This window comes from Nycticebus coucang, chromosome 8 (genome assembly GCF_027406575.1).
Source record: "Nycticebus coucang isolate mNycCou1 chromosome 8, mNycCou1.pri, whole genome shotgun sequence".
Lineage (NCBI taxonomy): Eukaryota > Metazoa > Chordata > Mammalia > Primates > Lorisidae > Nycticebus > Nycticebus coucang.
In genome coordinates this window covers 41,626,983-41,647,282 of record NC_069787.1, presented here as the reverse complement: position 1 = coordinate 41,647,282, position 20,300 = coordinate 41,626,983, and the positions used below count along the sequence as shown (strand labels likewise).

At 43.8% G+C, this 20,300-nt stretch overlaps 2 protein-coding genes across 12 annotated transcripts in view; both read left to right on the top strand.

Annotated features, from left to right (window-relative positions):
• PXK (PX domain containing serine/threonine kinase like) overlaps positions 1–20,300 on the top strand; it is a 103,114-nt gene that overhangs the window by 1,232 nt on the left and 81,582 nt on the right. The gene's annotated exons all lie outside the window — the stretch shown is intronic.
• Positions 1–20,300, top strand: part of RPP14 (ribonuclease P/MRP subunit p14) — a 74,478-nt gene that overhangs the window by 28,035 nt on the left and 26,143 nt on the right. The window lies entirely within an intron of this gene.

The window sequence follows — 20,300 nt, the reverse complement described above, 5'->3', positions numbered from 1 at the left end:
TCATCTGGATGTTAAAGGCCCACAATAGCCTTCTGTTTCTCTTTTTGTTCAAGCTCTTCTGGTGACTTCAAAGAGACCTTTCATTCTGTAATAAAGTGGGACTTCTTTGAACCTCAGTTTCCTCTTCCACCAGCTATGCTTTGTAGGGCTTGGGTTGTTCAAAGCATTCATTTCCAATTAAGAAAATGATTCTTTTTTAAAATGGCAATTTATTTCTTTGGGTGTATCTTTAATCCTATTCTATAGGACAGAATTGATTAAACTTGCTATAATTTGTGCCTAAGGAAGTACAAATTAAAGGTTGAACTTTAGGATTGGTAGTCAAGAATAATTCTATTAGATTTTTTATTTTTATTTATTTATTTACTTATTTTTTATTGAGACAGAATCTCACTTTGTCACTCTTGGTATGGTGCTGTGGCATCATAGTTTACAGCAACCTCAAACTCTTGGGCTCAAGCAATTCTCTCGCGTCAGCCTCCCTAGTAGCTGGGTCTACAGGTGCCCGCCACAATGCCCAGTTATTTTTTTTGTTTGTTTGTTTATTTGTTTAGAGACAGAGTCTCACTTTATCACTCTTGGTAGGGTTCCATAGCATCACAGCTCACAGCAACCTCCAACTCCTGGGCCTAGGCGATTCTCTTGCCTCAGCCTCCCTAGTAGCTGGGTCTACAGTGCCCGCCACAATGCCCAGCTATTATGTTTGTTTGTTTAGAGGCAGAGTCTCACTTTATCACTCTTGGTAGGGTTCCATAGCATCACAGCTCACAGCAACCTCCAACTCCTGGGCCTAGGTGATTCTCTTGCCTCAGCCTCCCAAGTAGCTGGGACTACAGGCACCAAAGGCACCCGCCACAATGCCCAGCTATTATTTGTTGCAGTTTGGCCGGGGCAGTATATGGGGCCAGCGCCCTACCCACTGAGCCACAGGTGCTGCCCCGGGCTATTTTTTTTTCTCTTTTGGTTAGCAGGCCTGGGCAGGGTTTGAACCCACCAGCCCCAGAACATGTGGCCAGTACCCTAACCTCTGAGCTAGGGGCGCCTCACCTATTTATTTATTTTTTAAGATAGTCTCGTTTGTTGCCCTCAGTAGAATGCTGTGGCATCATAGCTCACAGTAACCTCAAACTCCTGGGCTCACGCCATTCTCTTGCCTCACCCTTCCAAATAGCTGGAACTACAGGCTTCTGCCATAAAGCCAAGCTATTTTTTTAGAGACAAGGTCTCACTTTTGCTCAGGCTGGTCTCGAACTCCTGAGCTCAGGCAATCCACCCACCTCTGCCTCTGCTATGAGAATTTTCAATTATTATGGGTATATAATGGTTGTATATCTTTTTTTTTTTTTGTAGAGACAGAGTCTCACCTTATTGCCCTTGGTAGAGTGCCGTGGCGTCACACAGCTCACAGCAACCTCCAAATCCTTGGGCTTAGGCGATTCTCTTGACTCAGCCTCCCAAGTAGCTGGGACTACAGGCGCCCGCCACAACACCCGGCTATTTTTTTACTGCAGTTTGGCTGGGGCTGGGTTTGAACCCACCACCCTCGGCATATGGGGCCGGCGCCCTACCCGCTGAGCCACAGGCGCTGCCCGGTTGTATATCTTTATAGGGTACATGTGATGTTTTAATATAGGGATACAATTCAAATTAATCAAATCAGGGTAATTGGGGTGTCCATAACTTGGGGGCATTTATCATTTCTTTGTGTTAGAAAATTCCAGTTCCACTCTTTTAGTTATTTTATTTTAATTAATTAATTAATTTATTTATTTTTGAGACAGAGTCTCTAGCTATCGCCCTGGGTAGAGTGCCATGGAGTCACAGCTCACAGCAACCTTAAACTCTTGGGTTTAAGCGATTCTCTTGCCTCAGCCTCTGGAGTAGCTGGGACTACAGGCATTCACCACAATGCCTGGCTATTTTTTGTTGCAGTTGTCATTATTGTTTTAGCTATCCCAGGCCGGGTTTGAACCCACCAGCCTTGGTGTATGTGGCCAGCACCCTACCCACTGAGCTAGGGATGCCGCCCTTTTAGTTATTTTAAAGGATGCTCTAACTCTGTTGTTAGATTTTTGACTTGACTACAAGTATATCATATATCCTTTTAAGGAATAAAGTTGAGTCTATTAGGTTTATTTTGTACTGAGAGAGAAACAGATGCTTATAAATGCTTACAGACCACTTCCTCCAGGAAGCATCTCATGATTTCCACTGCTCCAGGGCATGCGCCTACCCCCACCTAAATCTTTTTTTCTTCTCCACATCTTAATCTTTTTTTTTTTTTGAGACAGAATCTTACTCTGTTGCCCCAGGCTACAGTGCCATGGCATTGGCCTAGCTCACTGCAACCTCAAACTTCTGGGTCCAAGAGATCCCCTTGCCTCAGCCTCCCAACTAGCTCGGACCACAGGCACCTGTCACAATACCTGGCTATTTTTTTCTGTTTTTAGTAGAGATAGGGTATCACTCTTGCTTAGGCTGGTCTTGAACACTTGAACTAAAGAAATCCTCCTACCTAGGCCTCATAAGAGTGCTAGGATTAGAGGCATGAGCCACTCAGACTCAGCCTTCCCCATCTTAATCTTGATCAGTTTGTGTCATTATTTCTTTACTTTTTCTCTTCTCTAGGCTGTGAGGAGGGACACTTTCTGTTCACTTTTGGTTTCCCCTCCCTGGTATCTGATAGGATTTCATATGTATCTGTTGAGTGAATAAATAAGTTGTAGTCTTATTGTGTCTCATTTTCTGTTTGTGTAAAGCTGGTAAGTATGAAAATTGGAACCATAACTTTGAGGACTTGGAGATCAGTGCATAGCTAGGTGGTGAAAGATGTACTAGGATTCCATTTTTATTTCTTTAAAACATAAAATAAAGGCCAGGTGCGGTGGCCCATGCCTGTAATTCCAGCACTCTGGGAGGCTGAGGTGAGTGGATTGCCTGAGCTCAGGAGTTGGAGACCAGCCTGAGCAAGACAGAGACCCTGTTTCTAAAAATACCTGGCTGTTGTGGGGGATGCCCATAGTCCCAGCTACTCAGGAGGCTGAGGGAAGAGGATCACTTGAGCCCAAGAGTCTGAGGTTGCTGTGAGCTATGACAGCACAGCACTCTACCAGGGGCAACAAAAGTGAAACTCTATCTCAAAAATAAATAAATAAAACATAAAATAATTTAGGGTAGAAAATGGCAGTTTGTATAACGATGACTAAACACAAAGACAATGACTCACAAAAAAAAAACCCCAACACATTATCTTGCGTAATTTAACTGTTCTGTGTTCTTGTTATTTTAGCTGTAAAGTTTGAGACTGAGACATGTTTTATCAGCTCGAATTTTATTATTATTTTTTTTTTTTGTAGAGATAGAGTCTCACTACTTTATGGCCCTCGGTAGAGTGCCGTGGCCTCACACAGCTCACAGCAACCTCCAACTCCTGGGCTTAAGTGATTCTCTTGCCTCAGCCTCCGAGTAGCTGGGACTACAGGCGCCCGCCACAACGCCCGGCTATTTTTTGGTTGCAGTTTGGCCGGGGCCGGGTTTGAACCCGCCACCCTCGGTATATGGGGCCAACGCCTTACCGACTGAGCCACAGGCACCGCCCATTATCAGCTCGAATTTTATTAAGAAAATTGCTGATGCTGTTGCCCTGGGTAGAGTGCTGTGGCATCACAGCTCACGACAGCAACCTCCAGCTCCTGGGCTTAAGTGATTCTCTTGCCTCAGCCTCCCGAGCAGCTGGGACTACAGGTGCCTGCCACAATGCCCGGCTATTTTTTTTGGTTGTAGTTGTCATTGTTGTAGTTGTCATGTTGTTTGGTGGGCCCGGGCTGGATTCAAACCCGCCAGCTCTGGTAGCTGCTTGAGCTACAGGCACTGAGCCATGAGTAAGTCTTTTTGAAAGAGGAACTGTTGAGAATTATTTTGGAAACAAATAGTTGTTAAGAGTGGTATGTAAAAGAGAAAGGCATTATTTTCCATTGGGAAGATTGAGATGGCTTTCTCCTTGTTAGCTGAAGGGAGATGGTGTCCTAAAAGGCAGAGATCTACCCTCCCTTTGAGATGCTAAATCTCTAGGAGGTTGCTACTTGGATGTAGACAGAAACATAGGGAGAGAATAAATAGTAGACAACCTTTGGGTTGGAAGATGTAAGACCTTAATATAGTCCTAGGCAGACACTTGCTGGTCATGTGGAATTGGCTGGGCCAGTCACTTAAACCTTTTTGAAGTTTAGGTTTTTCATCTATAAATGGGAGTAATAAATACTTGCCCTGACTGCTTCCCGAAGTTGTTACAAAGATCAAATGACCTAATCTTTATGAAGTATTTGTAAAGCACATTTCTTCCTTCCTTCTTCTATCTCTTCAGACAATGGGCAAAGGGTTAGACACATTAAAGTATATTATTGCCACTAATTCTTTCATAGTTCATTTCTGTTCATAGTTCCTTTCATTTATCAAGGTTGTTTAGCCTTGGGAAACAGAATTTATAGCAGAAAATGGTTTACATTTTATGAACTTGGTAGGGTGGGCAAAATTCTGTGGATTTGAAAATACAGGTGCCAGAAGAATGAAGGAAACACAAGGTCACCACCAGAAAAATATGTTTGGATGAGCCACTCATTGGCAGAAAGGGTGCGTGTTGGTAGGTGATTCAGTGCCTGGCTGTGGTTTGAATGATTTTATGTTTATGAGGCACAATGAATTTAGCTTTAAGAAATAGACTAGGCCTCTGCTGCAAGGATATGAAACAACTTCCATAAAATCAGACGGATTGGTATTTATGGGGAGATGTTTTCAGGTTGAAGTCAGAGGAAGGGGGAGGATTTTCCAAACAAAAAGAATTCTGCTAAAAAAAACCACACAGGTGAGTTGTGAGAAAATTTGGGAGGACTAAGAGAAGACAAGAGGAAAATAAGTTATTGGCTACATGAAAGTATAAACTTTTACAGTCACTAGACTAAAAAAAATGCTTATCTAGCTAAAATGGAAACCTACAGAAACTGACAGTTTTGTATTATCAAATGTGCATATCTGATTTTTGCTGGTTGATATGCTGTTTGTGACAGCTCCACTCTCCTCACAAAGACAGGATCTCATTACTTTGCCCAGGCTGGTCCCCAACTCCTGGCCTCAAGCAATTGGCCAACCAAGGGCTGGGGTTGCAGGTGTGAGCCAACCACTGTGCCCGGCTCACACCTTGTGAGCCTTGTGATAGCTTTTCATCTCAGTTTTCTCCTTTTTAAATAATCTTCAGTGGGGATGGTCTTGATCAGGGCTCATTTATCCTCCATTTGGTGCATTTTGTTCTTCAGAAACAACAGCTAATTTTATTTTATTGATTGATTTATTTTTTAGAGACAGAGTCTCACTTTATCGCCCTTGGTAGAGTGCCATGGCATCACAGCAACCTTCAACTCCTGGGCTTAAGCATTTCTCTTGCCGCAGCCTCCTGAGTAGTTGGGACTACAGGCGCCCGCTAGAACGCCCGGCTTTTTTTTTGTTGTTACAGTTTGGCTAGGGCCAGGTTCAAACCCGCCACCCTTGGTATTCAGGCTGGCGCCCTACCCACTGAACCACAGGTGCTGCCCAATTATACTTTTTTTTTTTAAATAGCAGGGATGGTAAGAAATTATGATAAGATGAATACAACTGAAGATGCTGAGACATAGCATCTTCAGATCTTCAGACAATTTGCAGACTGTCTTTTTTTTTTCTTTTTGAGGCAGTCTCATTTTGTCACCCTTGGTAGAGAGAGTGCTGTGGCGTCATAGCTCACAGCAACCTCAGACTCCTCTGCTCAAGCGATTCTTTTGCCTCAGCCTCCTGAGTAGCTGGGATTACAGGCACCCACCATAAAGCCTGGCTGTTTTTAGAGGCGGGGTCTCACTGTAGCTCAGGCTGATCTCATTGTGAGCTCAGGTGATCACCTGCTTCAGCATCCCAGAGTGGTAGGATTATAGGCGTGAGCCGCTGTGCCTGGCCCTTTTTTTTTTCCGAGACAGAGTTTCACTTTGTAATCTTAGGTAGAGTGCCGTAGTGTCGTAGCACATAGCAACCTCAGACTCTTGGGCTCAAGTGATCTTGCCTCAGCTTCCCAAGTAGCTGGGACTATAGGTGTCTGCCACAATGCCCAGCTCCTTTTATAGACAGGGTCTCACTTTTGCTCAAGCTGGTCTTGGACTCCTGAGTTCAGGTGATCTACCTGCCTTGCCCTCTCAGAGTGCTAGAATTTATGCACCCTACTCTGTTTTGTTTTGTTTTAGGGATAGGATCTTGCTCTGTTGCCCAGGCTGGGGTGCAGTGGTGCAATTGTAACTCACTGCAGTCTTCCACTCCTAGGTTCAAGTGATTCTCTCACCTTAGCCTTCCAAGTAGCTGGAACTATAGCATGTGCCACTACACCTGGCTAATTTACTTATTTTTTGTAGAGACAGAGTCTCACTATGTTGCTCAGACTGGTCTTGAACTCGTGGACTCAATCAGTTCTCTGGCCTTAGCCTCCCAAAGTGCTGGGATTATAGATGTGAACCTCCGCACTCATGCAGCAGATTTACCTTTTTTTTTAGAGACAGAGTTTCACTTTATTGCCCTCGGTAGAGTGCCGTGGCATCACACAGCTCACAGCAACCTCCGACTCCTGGGCTTAGGCGATTCTCCCGCCTCAGCCTCCCGAGTAGCTAGGACTACAGGCGCCCGCCACAACTCCCGGCTATTTTTTTGTTGCAGTTTGGCCGGGGCCGGGTTTGAACCCGCCACCCTCGATATATGGGGCCGGCGCCCTGCTCACTGAGCCACAGGCGCCCCCCAGAATTACCATTTTTATGATGATTCTTGCTTCTCGTATTTCTCACTAATTTCTCATTAACATGTATTTTGCTATTGGTGTTCCTCGATCCTGCATTTAGCCAGTGGTTCATTATGTGTGTAAATAAAACCATATGTGACAAAGAGCAAAATCAATTAAAATACTGTGTAATGGTCAGAACTTGATTAACCAAACTGAATTATGAGCACATGATTTCCGTGACCTCTTCCCTGCTTCCTTGTGGGCGCAACTAGTGGCTCCTAGTCTCTTCGGAATTAAAGGTAGAAAATATTTAAATTATTATTTTGTTGACAGAGTTTTATTTATTTTTTTTATTTTTGAGAAGGAGTCTTACTCTTATCATCTTGGGTAGAGTGCCATGGTGTCATCATAGCTCACAACAACCTCAAACTCTTGGGCTCAAGAGATCCTCCTGCCTCAGCCTCCTGAGTAGCTGGCCTACAGACTCCCACTACGACACCCAGCTAGTTTTTCTATTTTTATTTATTTATTTATTTATTTTTGAGACACAGTCTCACTATGTCACCGTTGGTAGAGTGCCGTGGCGTCACAGCTCACAGCAACCTTAAACTCTTGGGCTTAAGTGATTCTCTTGCCTCAGCCTCCCAAGTGGCTGGGACTACAGGTGCCCACCACAACACTTGGCTATAGGTTTTATGTTTTTAGTAGAGGTGGGGTCTCATTCTTGCTCAGGCTAGTCTTGAACTCCTGAGCTCAAGCAATCCACATGCCTCGGCCTCCCAGAATGCTAGGATTATAGGCATGAGCCACTGTGCCTGGAGTTGACAGAGTTTTTTTTTTTTTTTTTTTTTTTTGCAGTTTTTGGCCGGGGCTGGGTTTGAATTCGCCACCTCCTGCATATTGGGCCAGCGCCCTACTCCTTTGAGCCATAGGCGCCACCCTAGTTGATAGAGTTTTAAAAAGTTGAATAGAAACGGAAGACTTATGTTTTAGCATGTAAATCTGAAACACCTTTTGAAGCCCCTAGTTTATACTGTTTTCAAACTGTTGCTAACCTACTATAACAGTGGTTCTCAACCTTCCTAATGCCATGATATATTTTCATTGTTACAAAGGGGTCACGACCCACAGGTTGAGAACCGCTATACTATAAGTATCTCAGTTTAAAAAAGAACCAAAGAATGATTACCTGTGTTGTCTGAGGTTAAGTTTGCTTTTGCAGGCTTCAAGAGTTCATTACTTTTCCATGACATCTGGGAGGAGAGCAAAAGAGTTCACTAGATCATTTGGCAGATACTTTTGCATGTCCTGAGTTCCTAGAATGTTGTAGGTACTTGGGGTGCCGGTTTAAGCAAGACAAACTTGGTTCATACATCTTCCTAAGGGATTTTAGAAGATTTCTGGTGTGAGGTAAAATGTGGAAAAGGGATACCAGAGCCAATTTGGAGGCCTCTTAGATGCCAGGCTAAGGGATTTGAAAATGCATGTGTGGCTCCTGAAAGTGTTGTTGTAGGAAACTGAATGTGCTTTCAGTGTGCAAGGTGAAGTGAGAAGGGTGAGGGAAGGCAGGCGATAATGGAGCAGTGACTAGAAAAGAGGGAGAGAAGGAAGGGAGGAACACACAGAGGAAAGATCTGTCCCGACCCGCGGGACAGCAACGGGGGACGCAGGAACCACCTAAAGTAGAAAAACAAACAAGGGGCGCGAGAAAGGGAGACAAGACAGTTTTCTGATCAAGTCTCCAACTTTATTGAAAAAACTTGTGCCTTATAAGCATTACGGGAAGGTGGGTGTGTCTTGTTGGGAGGTTCAGAGGAGTTGTTAACTGGGGATTGGCTAGAGTAAGTAAGATGGGGCATAAGGTGATTGGTTGGCTAGTTGCCAGGTAAAGTTACCGGGAAAAGGTAAAACTGTTTTTTACTTGAAGAGGAAGTAAGGCCGAGCTGTACCTTATATGGCTTCCGACATCTCCTCCCTTTTTGTTTTAAGGAGGTGGGCATTAACCAAGAGAGGGAGTAGTGACCTGGCTCCTCTCGTGGATTTCCCAGATCCACATTTGTTATTTGCCTCTCTTTTGGAGAGGAGAGGTAAGCGAAATTTTTGATACCAACCTCTATGCAAGCCAGGTTTGCTCTCAGAGAAAAATCAGAGGGAGTCTGATCCTTCATTTGACTTCTCCTTGGGATCGGGAGGTCGAAGGATTGTGGGACCTTCTCTTGCAATGCCTTGCTGTGCACTCAACTCGGTGCCCATACCCTTTTTTCCTTTTATTAGGAATGGGTAAGTGTACCTCTGATCTATACACTGCCCTCATTATGAGGGGAAGCCATGAGAGTCGGTTTCTTGGTCAGACAAAGCCAGGCGATGGTAGTGAATTTGAATTGGTTTTGCTAGTGCAGAGTCTATTTGTTGTTTAATGAAAGTGGTGACCTTTTTGAATAGCCAGGGGCCGAAGGAAAGGACTAATAGAAGACCTAAAAGGGGGCCTAGGAGCAGGAGGAGATAAGGGAGAAGTCCATTGAGTCTTGTCCAAAGGGGGTTATCACGAAGTTCCTTTCTTCTTTCTTCGAGCTGGTCTTGCAGGTTTTTTATCTTGTCTCGAACAATGCCTGACTTGTTGGCGTAGAAACAGCATTTTTCCTGTAAAGCCAAACAGATACCTCCCTGCTGTGCCGTGAGGAGATCTAAGCCTCTACGGTTTTGTAGGACTACTTCTGCTAGGGAGTCTATTTGATCTTGAAGATCGTGAATTGTTTCAGAAAGAGCTGAGACATCCTCTATTAGTTGACGAGACAGTTTGTGGTAGGAATGTATAGATATTCCTGTTCTGGTAACTCCTGTGGCTACTGCTGTAGTGATGCCTAGTCCTGCTATTAGTGGGATAAGTTGAATAGCTCTTTTAGAGCGTGGATGTCCAGCTATATAATCAAGACTGGGGAGAGGAACAGGTTGATCTCCTAGTATAATAGAGATATCAGGGAGTAGTTGGGCGGTTACACAATAGCCTGTCCAGTTACCTGGTAGGGCCGTGTAGGCCAAATTTCCTCCGCATACAAAAACATGTCCGGGAGTGGGGCACCGGTGTGAGGTGTTGTTAGAAATGGAGGAGCAGTTTGTGAAGGTGATGCTTCCTAAGTTTACATTATAATCATTGTTCTGGGGAGGTTTGTATATACAAGGGGTTTGTGTAAATTCTATAGGTTGGACTCTAAAAGGTAGACTGTCGCTACAGTTTAGATGTGAGTTGTTTAGATGTGAAGTGGAGGTGTTTGTTAGTAGGGCTAGGGGCATAGGTGTGCCAAGAGTTAGACATAGCCAGCAGTTTTCCGCGAGGGTTGGGTTGGAATTATTTAAAGCTTTGAAAGTGGCTTCTAAAATATCAGAGGTTTGGATGTCGAGATCTATGTCTCAAGATTTAGGTAAAGCTAAGGGGTGGTATTGTAGGGGAGTGTATTTTTCTTTAATTATTTTTTCAATTTGTTTTTGGACCGCATCTTCTCTTACCCTATCTGTGGCCCACCGCCATCAGATGTGTGAATTGGTGGTTTTAGTGGCCAGCAAACATTTTTGCCAATAGTGCCTAAGCAGGAAGCTTGGGCATATTTGGAGTGTCCCAGGTTATGAGTAGAATCAAGCTCACCTCCAAAGGAGCCAGAATAAGTTCTTTGTAAAATGGCTGTTAGATATGTGTTGCCGTTTGTGTGGGTGCACTGTTGGACACTACTGTAGCACATAGAGTGCATTTGATCGGTTATTTCGCACTCCGTGGGACAAGGTCCTGGTTTGTTTTGAACTGGGAGTATTATTTTGGGTGCATTAACACACTGCCAGTTTTGTCTATGTCCTCCTCCTACCTGTGACGTGAAAGTTAAATAGGCGGTTTTGCCGCTGCAATCAACTTGGCTAGTATGGGAGGTGGGTATTATTGTAGTTGTTCCTCCCTTACAGTCACAAGGTGCCCCATATAGTTTTTGGAGTAGTTGTTCTGTGGTAATTGGGGGCCCCATGCCACCTAGGGTAGTGTTTAATAAGGTAAAGAATATTATGGCAGGGTTAGAATTTTGGCTACGGGTGACTGGAAATGTAAGAACAGGGGGGTTGTCTTTGGCCCTTTTGTTCTCCCTATTTTTTGTGGTGGTGAGGGAGATGGATTATTGGCGGTGAGGTTGGGGTTTAGTTTAAAAAGTTCAGTTTCAAGGGCCTGAATTTCTTTAATAAGGTGAAGGTGCTCACGCTTGGTTTTTAATATTTCTTTGAGGGAGGAGACTTCTTGAGTGAGTGTTGTTTTTGCTAGTCGGATGGGGTCAAGTGGGAGATTATTGGGTATAGAGGGAGGTTTTGGAATAACTGAGGTGTTGAGGTTGTAAGAGTGTGGGTTATAGGGGGGGGTTTATTGATGACAGGGGCTGTAAGGCCCCAGGGGTTATCATGGTAATGGACAGCCTGATTTTCTAGGGATTTTTCTTCCTCAGGGTTTAAATGATGTATTTGATTATTAGAAATGAGCGATGGGTAGAGTTTGGGAGATGAAGGTTTTTGAGGGAAAGGGTTGGTAACATTTGGAGTTTTAAGAGCGTTGTTGGGGTTGTTCGGGGTTTTAGGGGAAACTGGGGGGTTGTCAGGAATTTCTACCGTGACAGAGGGGCAAGTGGAAGGAGGGCAAGAAGCCTCTTTAAGGACTTCTTCTCCTACTCTCGAATGTCAGGATCTAGTGAATGAACTTTTAACATATCATGAATTAAATTCCAGTAGGAAAAGGCTGTAACTGGGACTTTGTCAGGACAAAGGTGTGGTAAAAGTCCTGCAAGGCATCTCCTACTCATTCCCAGCGTTTTTGGCTGATTGTTCCCTCTAAAGGGAACCAGGGGCAGGTGTTATGAATAAAATTAAAAAATTCTTTAAGGTCGTTTCTTTTAACTCTTACTCCTCGCACTCTGAGTGATCCTTTGAGTCCGTCAAGGAACATTTCATGTGTACTAAGCGAATTCCCCATTATGTTGGCTGGATGGCTCTCTCAGGATCTCGGTTCATGCAAGTCTCCAGTCGACTCGGAACTTAAGTTTCTCTGTGACCACTCTCTCTGTGCCTTATGATCTCTGCTCACGTGTCATAGGTCGGCAGGTATAATCCACCTGCTCGGACCCTCTCAGGCAGGACAGCTGCCTACCGCCCTCAGGCATAGCCTTTGGGAGGCAGCGTCCCTGGGAGTGCCCTTGAGGTGGACGACTGTATAAGATGTAGCGAGCTCAGAGTTTGTGAGAGAGTGTTAGGCAGAAAAACTAGTCCAAGTGTTTTGGAGTTCTCACTGCCGAAACGGGTACCTCTCATCCTTCCCCGCTTTGGCGATGTGAGTGTTGATAAGTGGATTAGATCCGGGAGAGCCAATAATAACAGCCAAGACAAAGGGGTGAAATGTTTGAAATCTTGTAAGTTATCGTTTGCCTACCTTCTCTTCTGATCCGTCTCACGGCGGGTGAACTGAGGCGATCTGAATGGGGAGTGCATGCAGGTCCTCGCTGCAGCTCCGAAGGGTGCCCGGCCGGGGCTTCTGTAGGCAAGCGTTCTCCTCCAGGGGGTCCCGATCACCCCCCGTTGGGCGCCAGGATGTCCCGACCCGCGGGACAGCAATGGGGGACGCAGGAACCACCTAAAGGAGAAAAACAAACAAGGGGCGTGAGAAAGGGAGACAAGACAGTTTTCTGATCAAGTCTCCAACTTTATTGAAAAAACTTGTGCCTTATAAGCATTACGGGGAAGGTGGGTGTGTCTTGTTGGGAGGTTCAGAGGAGTTGTTAACTGGGAATTGGCTAGAGTAAGTAAGATGGGGCATAAGGTGATTGGTTGGCTAGTTGCCAGGTAAAGTTGCCAGGTAAAGTTACCGGGAAAAGGTAAAACTGTTTTTTACTTGAAGAGGAAGTAAGGCCGAGCTGTACCTTATATGGCTTCCGACAAAGATCTGCCACGTAAAGGTTTTGAGGGAAACAGAGGCACCAGAAATGACTAGATGACTAGGGTAATGTAAATGAGCGGTAGCTGATCGTCCGGGAAGATGATGAGTCAACTTTGGTTTTAGCCATTTTGATTAATACTGAAAAGAGAATGTTACTTGTCCTAACAGCTAACATTGTTTGAGCACTTACTGTGTGCCAAGCTAAGTGCTTTATGTTAATTCTCTCTCTCATTCTCATTTACTTTGTTAAAGTTTACATACAATAAAATTCACCAATTTTAGGTATACAATTGATAAATTTGACAAATATATATACCTATGTAACCAGCGTAATATTTTCATACTCCAAGTGTTTTCTTGATGTCCTTTTGAAAGCGGTACCCTCCTTCTGGTCTCTGGCAACCTCTGATCTGCTTTTTGTTATTCTTATTTCATCTCTTCTAGAATATCATTTATAAGTGGAATTTTATAGGATTTAGTCCTCTTTTGTTTGGCTTCTTTCAGGTATCATGAAGCTTTGTGATTCTTCTGTGATGTTGCGTGCTTCTTTTTACTGATGAGTAGTATTCTACTATATGTATATAACACAGTTTGTTCCATTCACCAGATGGCAGACATGGTTTCCAGGTTAGGGCTATTATAAGTAGTTATCATGAACATTTGGGTAAAGTCTTTGTGTAGATATATATTTTAATTTCTCTTGAATAAATACCTAGAATGGATTTGCTGGGGGATAGGCTAAGTGTTCTAGTTTTTCATTTGAGTGTTATGACAATTGTGAATTGCATTTATTATGAAGAAATAGTTGAAAATAGGGACAGGGAGGATAAGTGACTTGCCCTAGGCCATAGGGCTGGGAGTGATGGATGCAATGAAGGTTTGCATGACACCAGTAAACTTTAAATGAAAGGGACATGAGTGGGAGCCATCCCCAAGCTGATCTGCTCTCAGGACCCACAGAGTGGTGGATGTGACTGATGGCCGCACTAAGCCTAGGCCTAAAAGAAGACAAGCTAGGGGTCTCCTATGAACTGCAGAGCCAGACGACAGTGATCTGGGTGACTGTTTTCCTAGTTCTCCTGTCCTGGCTGCATAGGAGTGGAGTTAATTCATTGCATACAGTGGAGGCCTTAAGGCAGCATGGCCCAGTGGAAATCTTATGAGAACCACATATGTAATTTTATATTTTCTAGTAACAACATTTTAAAAAAGTAAAAAGAAGCAGGTGAAATTAAATAATGTAGTTCTACTTAACTCAATATCTATTCCAAATATTGTAATTTCAACATGCAGTAAATATAAAAAATAGTAATATATTTTACGCCAAACTTTTGGCATACAAAGTTTTTGAAATCTGGTACGTATTTTACAATTACAACACATCTCGGCTCAGCGCAGTGGGCTCACGTCTGTAATCCTAGCACTCAGGGAGCCCAAGGCGGGCGGCCTGAGCTCAGAGGTTCAAGACCAGCAAGAGCAATAGCCAGACATTGTGGTGGCCACCTGTAGTCTCAGCTACTTGGGAGGCTGAGGCAAGAGGATCCCTTGAGCCCAAGAGTGTGAGGTTGCTGTGAGCTGTGATGCTACGGTGTTCTACCAAGGGCAACACAGTGAGACTCTGTCTCTAAATAAATAAGTAAATAAATAAATAAATATAAAAAAAGGCCATCCTGAGCTAGAGCAAGACCCCATCTCTAAAAATAGGTAGGCATTGTGGTGGACACCTGTAGTCCCAGGTACAAGGGAGGCTGAGGCAAGAGTATCTCTTAAGCCCAAGAGCTGGAGGTTGCTGTGAGAAATGATGCCATGGAACTGTACCAGGGTGACAAAGGGAGACTCTCAAAAAAAGAAACCAAAAAACAATTACAACACATCTCAATTTGGACTAGCCACACTTGGGGTGCTCAGTAGCTACATATTGCTTTCACACTTCATACAGTCTCGTTTTGATAAACAGACATCACCTGGGCAGGCAGACATTCTAACAAGCCAAGAGCAAGCTGGGAAGGTGAAGGCTTGTGGTTAATATAATAAGTAAAAATATCCAATAATATCCAAAGACATTGTATGGAAAGAGATCTATGTTATATTAAGTGGAGAAAAAAGTCATAACATATTATGTTTAATATGCTTTCATTTTTACAAATGCCCATGTTTATGACTGCAAATAGTCTCTGACTGTACAACCCCTACAACATAAATGCCCATGTTTATGACTGCAAATAGTCTCTAACTGTACAGTCTCTGACTGCAGCCACTAGACTACTTTAATTTCATAATATTAAATAAAATAAAAATTCAGCCCCTTATTTACACTAGCCACATTTTTTTTTTTTTTTTTTTGAGACAGAGTCTCACTTGGTCACCCTTGGTAGAGTACCATGGCATCTTGGCTCACAGCAACCTCAAACTCTTGGGTTCAAATGATCCTCTTGCCTCAGCCTTCCAAGTAGCTGGGACTACAGGCACCCACCACAGCACCCAGCTATTTTTTTTTTTTTTTTGAGACAGAGCCTCAAGCTGTTGCCCTGGGTAGAGTGCCTTGGCATCACAGCTCAGAGCAACCTCCAACTCCCGGGCTCAAGCAAGTCTCCTGCCTCCACCTCCTAAGTAGTGGTACTACCACAGTGCTCAGCTATTTTTTTTGGTTGCAGCCATCATTGTTGTTTGGCGGCCCAGGCTGGATTAGAACCTGCCAGCTCAGGTGTATGTGGCTGGCGCCTTAGCCTCTTGAGCCACAGGCGCCGAGCCACACCCAGCTATTTTTTTAGAGATGGGATCTCACTCTGGCTCAGACTGGTCCTGAACCTGTGAGCTCAGGCAATCCACCTGCCTCGGCCTCCCTAGTGCTGGGATTATAGGTGTAAACCACACATCTGGCACACTAGCCACATTTTAAGAGAGTGTGGTCCCATGTGTATAGTGGCTACTATTACTGGGTGTCAAGTCTTATATTGCTGCTGTCTTCAGATTGCTAAACTGGTTGAGAAAGACTGAGCTGGAGCATAGGATCTGCTGGTCCTTCAGCCATGGGGACTTTGTGATCACTGAGTCCCAGAACCTCTTTGGTTTTTAAGAGTAAAGCACAGGAAGAAAGCTCATTGATATGTAACCATTCTTAGTACCTTGGGGAATTATTTTGTTTTTTGAGACAAAGTCTCACTTTGTCACCCTTGGTAGAGTGCCATGGCATCATAGCTCATAGCAACCTCAAACTCTTGGGCTCTAGCCTCCCAAGTAGCTGGGACTATAGGCACCCACTACAACACCAGGTTATTTTTAGAGGTGGGTCCTGGTCTTTCTCCAGCTCAGGTGCATCTCAAACCTGTGAGCTCAGGCAATCCAACCACCTCAGCCTCCCGGAGTGCTGGGATTATAATTGTGAGCCCCTGCACCTGGCCCTTACCTTGGGGAGTTTAATAGTAGTGTAGAAGCACAAGAGCTTTTTCAAGGACGCTGTTCCATTTTTGTATGACTGAAATTAACTGCCATTCAAATTGCTGAGAACCCATAAACCTGAAGTCCCCTTGAGGAGTGTTCATATAAAAATGCTTCTTCCTGCCTCTTCAGAACCTGCCTAATGTTCATGATGGGACTTGTTTAACAGTGTGGAGAAAAATAGTTTTCTTATTTGTACACAACTGCGATGCCCAGATACATTCAGCTCCAGCAGTTTGTGTCCATACAGTAGGAGGTAGTTGCAAAGAACAAGGGTATTAAAGTTAGGCAACTCAGCGGGTGGTGTCTTGAGAGCTCTATTGCTATATTAACTCATATTAATTACCCAGGCCTTTGTTTTTGTCCTTACTCTGGCCTTCACCTTACTAGCTTTCTCTTGGCTTGTTGGACTGGTTCTGCCTGCCAGGTACCTCTGTTTATCTAAGTGAGACCTCAGTTATGTGAAAGCATTCTGTCAAAGGCCATTAGAATGCAGGAATGTCCTGGGGCAGAGTCCACTCTCATCACTTACTAGCTGTGTGCTCTTGTTTAAGGCATCTACCCTTTCTGAGGTAGTGGAGCTTCTGATTGTAAAAGAGAGGTAGTGGGCAGTTGTCCTTTCTTTCTTTGGGATGCCAGGGGAGCTTTTCTCTCTTGTTCCGTTTCTCTCCCCCTGCCCTCATCTTTCCGTCTCTCACTCCCTGCTCTCTGCTTTTTTCTTTCTCTATTTCTCATCTCTTCCCCGCACTGTTTTCCCTCTTTCTAATATAAAATAAACTTGTATTTTTATATTCTAAAAAAAGGGGGAGGTAGTGCTATCTCCAATACTGTTGGAGATGGAATAAGGTGAGAGCTGGAAGGCAGAGAGTAAGTGCTCCATGCGCATAGCAGTTATGACCTTCCACTTTGATAAACATATGGCAGCGTGGCGTGTATACCACAGTCACATACGTGGTTGTGTATGAAATTGGAGCTAGTGTCTCAGGATAACACAGTGACATTTTCAGGACAGGTAGACTAATGTGTTTCTGTTTTCCCTGGTGATGGTGACTATTATTAAAACAAGTAGGGACTCCTTTAGCTTAGTGTACTCTCATAGTTTGAAACTCATTTCTCACCACGTGTTTTACCAGCCCTGATACAAATAGAAGAGTTACTTTACTTTCATCTTTTGTCATGCCAGTCTTCCCAGCATAGAAGTGAGTGTTAAGGGGAAAAACGGGGATCACTGTATTTCTCATTGATAACATACTGGGCTCTTATCTAAACTCAGATGACAGCAATCCTTATTTTATCACTTGGGATTCCTTATGAAAGGGTGGCACTCGTCCCTCTTATTGGCGAGGGAGGGATGCTGCAGAGCAGCACCAAGAAGGAGAGAAAAGAAGAGAAAGAGAAAAGAGAAAGCAGAAGAAAGAGAGAGAGGGGGAGAGGGAGAGAGAGAGGGAGAGCAAGAGCAAGAGAGAGAGAGAAAAGAGAGAATGCACCTTTATAAGTTTGGTTAGGGGAAGTCTTAGAATGGTGACGGGATGGTAGAATGGCCAGTAAGGAGTTACTGCTCTAGTGGGAAGAGCTGTTGGGGCAGGCCATAAGTTTGAAATTTTCAGCGAGTAATTGGGGCAAGGAGATGAGGTGAGTTTTGTGACTGAGGCAATTACCTAACACCTTATTTTAAGTAGCACATTTTAGGCTTGGTGCCTATAGCTCAGTGGTTAGGGCGCCGGCCACATACACCAGGGCTGGCAGGTTTGAGCCTGGCCTGGGCCTGCTAAACAACAATGATAACTGCAACAAATAATAGCTGGGCATTGTGGTGGGCACCTGTAGTCCTGGCTACTTGGGAGGCCGTGGCAAAGAGAATCGCTTAAGCTCAAGAGTTGGAGGTCGCTATGAGCTGTGATGCCACGGCACTCTACTGAAGGCAACATAGTCAGACCCTGTCTCTAAAAAAAAGTAACATGTTTTAAATTACATGAGTAGCAAACTAAGAAACTTTTAAAAAGATTGTTTTTCCTGGCTCCGCACCTGTAGTTCAGCGGCTAGGGTACCAGCCATATATACCGGAGCTGGCGGGTTTGATCCAGCTGGGACTGCCAAACAACAATGACAACTACAACCAAAAAATAGCCTGGCGTTGTGCTGGGCGCCTGTAGTCCCAGCTCCTAGGGAGGCTGAGGCAAGAGAATCGCTTAGGCCCAAGAATTTGAGGTTGCTGTGAGCTGTGACACTATAGCACTTTACCTAGGGCTTGAGACTCTGTCTTCAAAAAAAAGTAAAAAAAAGATTGTTTTTCCTGATTGTAAAATTAATTTATGTTTATTGATAAGAACCTGAAAAATAAAAAAATAGCCAAAAGTAGTCATAGAACCTGGGACAAGAGAGGCTGGAGTAATGTTATTCTTTCTTAGAGATCAGATACTGATACATTTGTTTCTCCTATTCAAAGAGAATGGCTGCTTTTCCTTTTTCCTTCTTAGTCTTCATGGTGCTGCTTCTGTCTCCTCTGCTTACCAGTTAAAGCCATGATGTATTTATTCACTTGAAGATACTTTGTTCCATATTTTCTTAGGGATGAAAACTCACAGTTACAAAGCAGGCTGTAACTAAGTGCGCTTAGGGCTGGCTGCTCTAAAGCGCTGACTCATTTAATACTCACCATCACCCTGCTGGAAACGTATGATTTTGCAGACGAATAAACTGAGGCTCAGGGAAGGTAGATCACAAAGCTAGTAAGTGAGTAAGTGACGGTTGGACTTTGAAGACAGATCTCTGTGGATCTTAATCAGTCCCTGGGGAATTGTGGAGAGATGGCACATTGTGACTGATCATTACACCCTGGCCAGCTCCTCTCTCAGATCCCCAGGAGGATTGAGAAGACATGGCCCCAGGAGGAAGCATTTCAGTCTTCAGCAGGGACTCCGGACAGTACTAGCTAAAAGGATGAGGGATGAAGAGGCCCCATAAAAACCATCATTTCCAACCAGATCAGAGTTTGTATGTTTAATTGTCTTTTCTAACCAGTTAAATATGTGGTGCGTAGCTCTGAGATTATGTTGATTTCATACATTTTAGTGGTTTTAGGGCATTGGGAGGAATATAGAAGATCATATTCTTTTTTTTTTTTTTTTTTTGGGGGGGGGGATTCATTGAGGGTACAATAAGCCAGGTTACACTGATTGCAATTGTTAGGTAAAGTCCCTCTTGCAGTCATGTCTTGCCCCCATAAAGTGTGACACACACCAAGGCCCCACCCACCTCCCTCCTTCCCTCTTTCTGTTTCCCCCCCCATAACCATAATTGTCATTAATTGTCCTCATATCAAAATTGAGTACATAGGATTCATGCTTCTCCATTCTTATGATGCTTTACTAAGAATAATGTCTTCCACGTCCATCCAGGTTAATACGAAGGATGTAAAGTCTCCATTTTTTTTAATGGCTGAATAGTATTCCACGGTATACATATACCACAGCTTGTTAATCCATTCCTGGGTTGGTGAGCATTTAGGCTGTTTCCACATTTTGGCGATTGTAAATTGAGCTGCAATAAACAGTCTAGTACAAGTGTCCTTATGATAAAAGGATTTCTTTCCTTCTGGGTAGATGCCCAGTAATGGGATTGCAGGATCAAATGGGAGGTCTAGCTTGAGTGCTTTGAGGTTTCTCCATACTTCCTTCCAGAAAGGTTGTACTAGTTTGCAGTCCCACCAGCAGTGTAAAAGTGTTCCCTTCTCTCCACATCCACGCCAGCATCTGCAGTTTTGAGATTTTGTGATGTGGGACATTCTCACTGGGGTTAGATGATATCTCAGGGTTGTTTTGATTTGCATTTCTCTAATATATAGAGATGATGAACATTTTTTCATGTGTTTGTTAGCCATTCGTCTGTCGTCTTTAGAGAAAGTTCTATTCATGTCTCTTGCCCATTGATATAAGGGATTGTTGGCTTTTTTCATGTGGATTAATTTGAGTTCTCTATAGATCCTAGTTATCAAGCTTTTGTCTGATTGAAAATATGCAAATATCCTTTCCCATTGTGTAGGTTGTCTCTTTGCTTTGGTTATTGTCTCCTTAGCTGTACAGAAGCTTTTCAGTTTAATGAAGTCCCATTTGTTTATTTTTGTTGTTG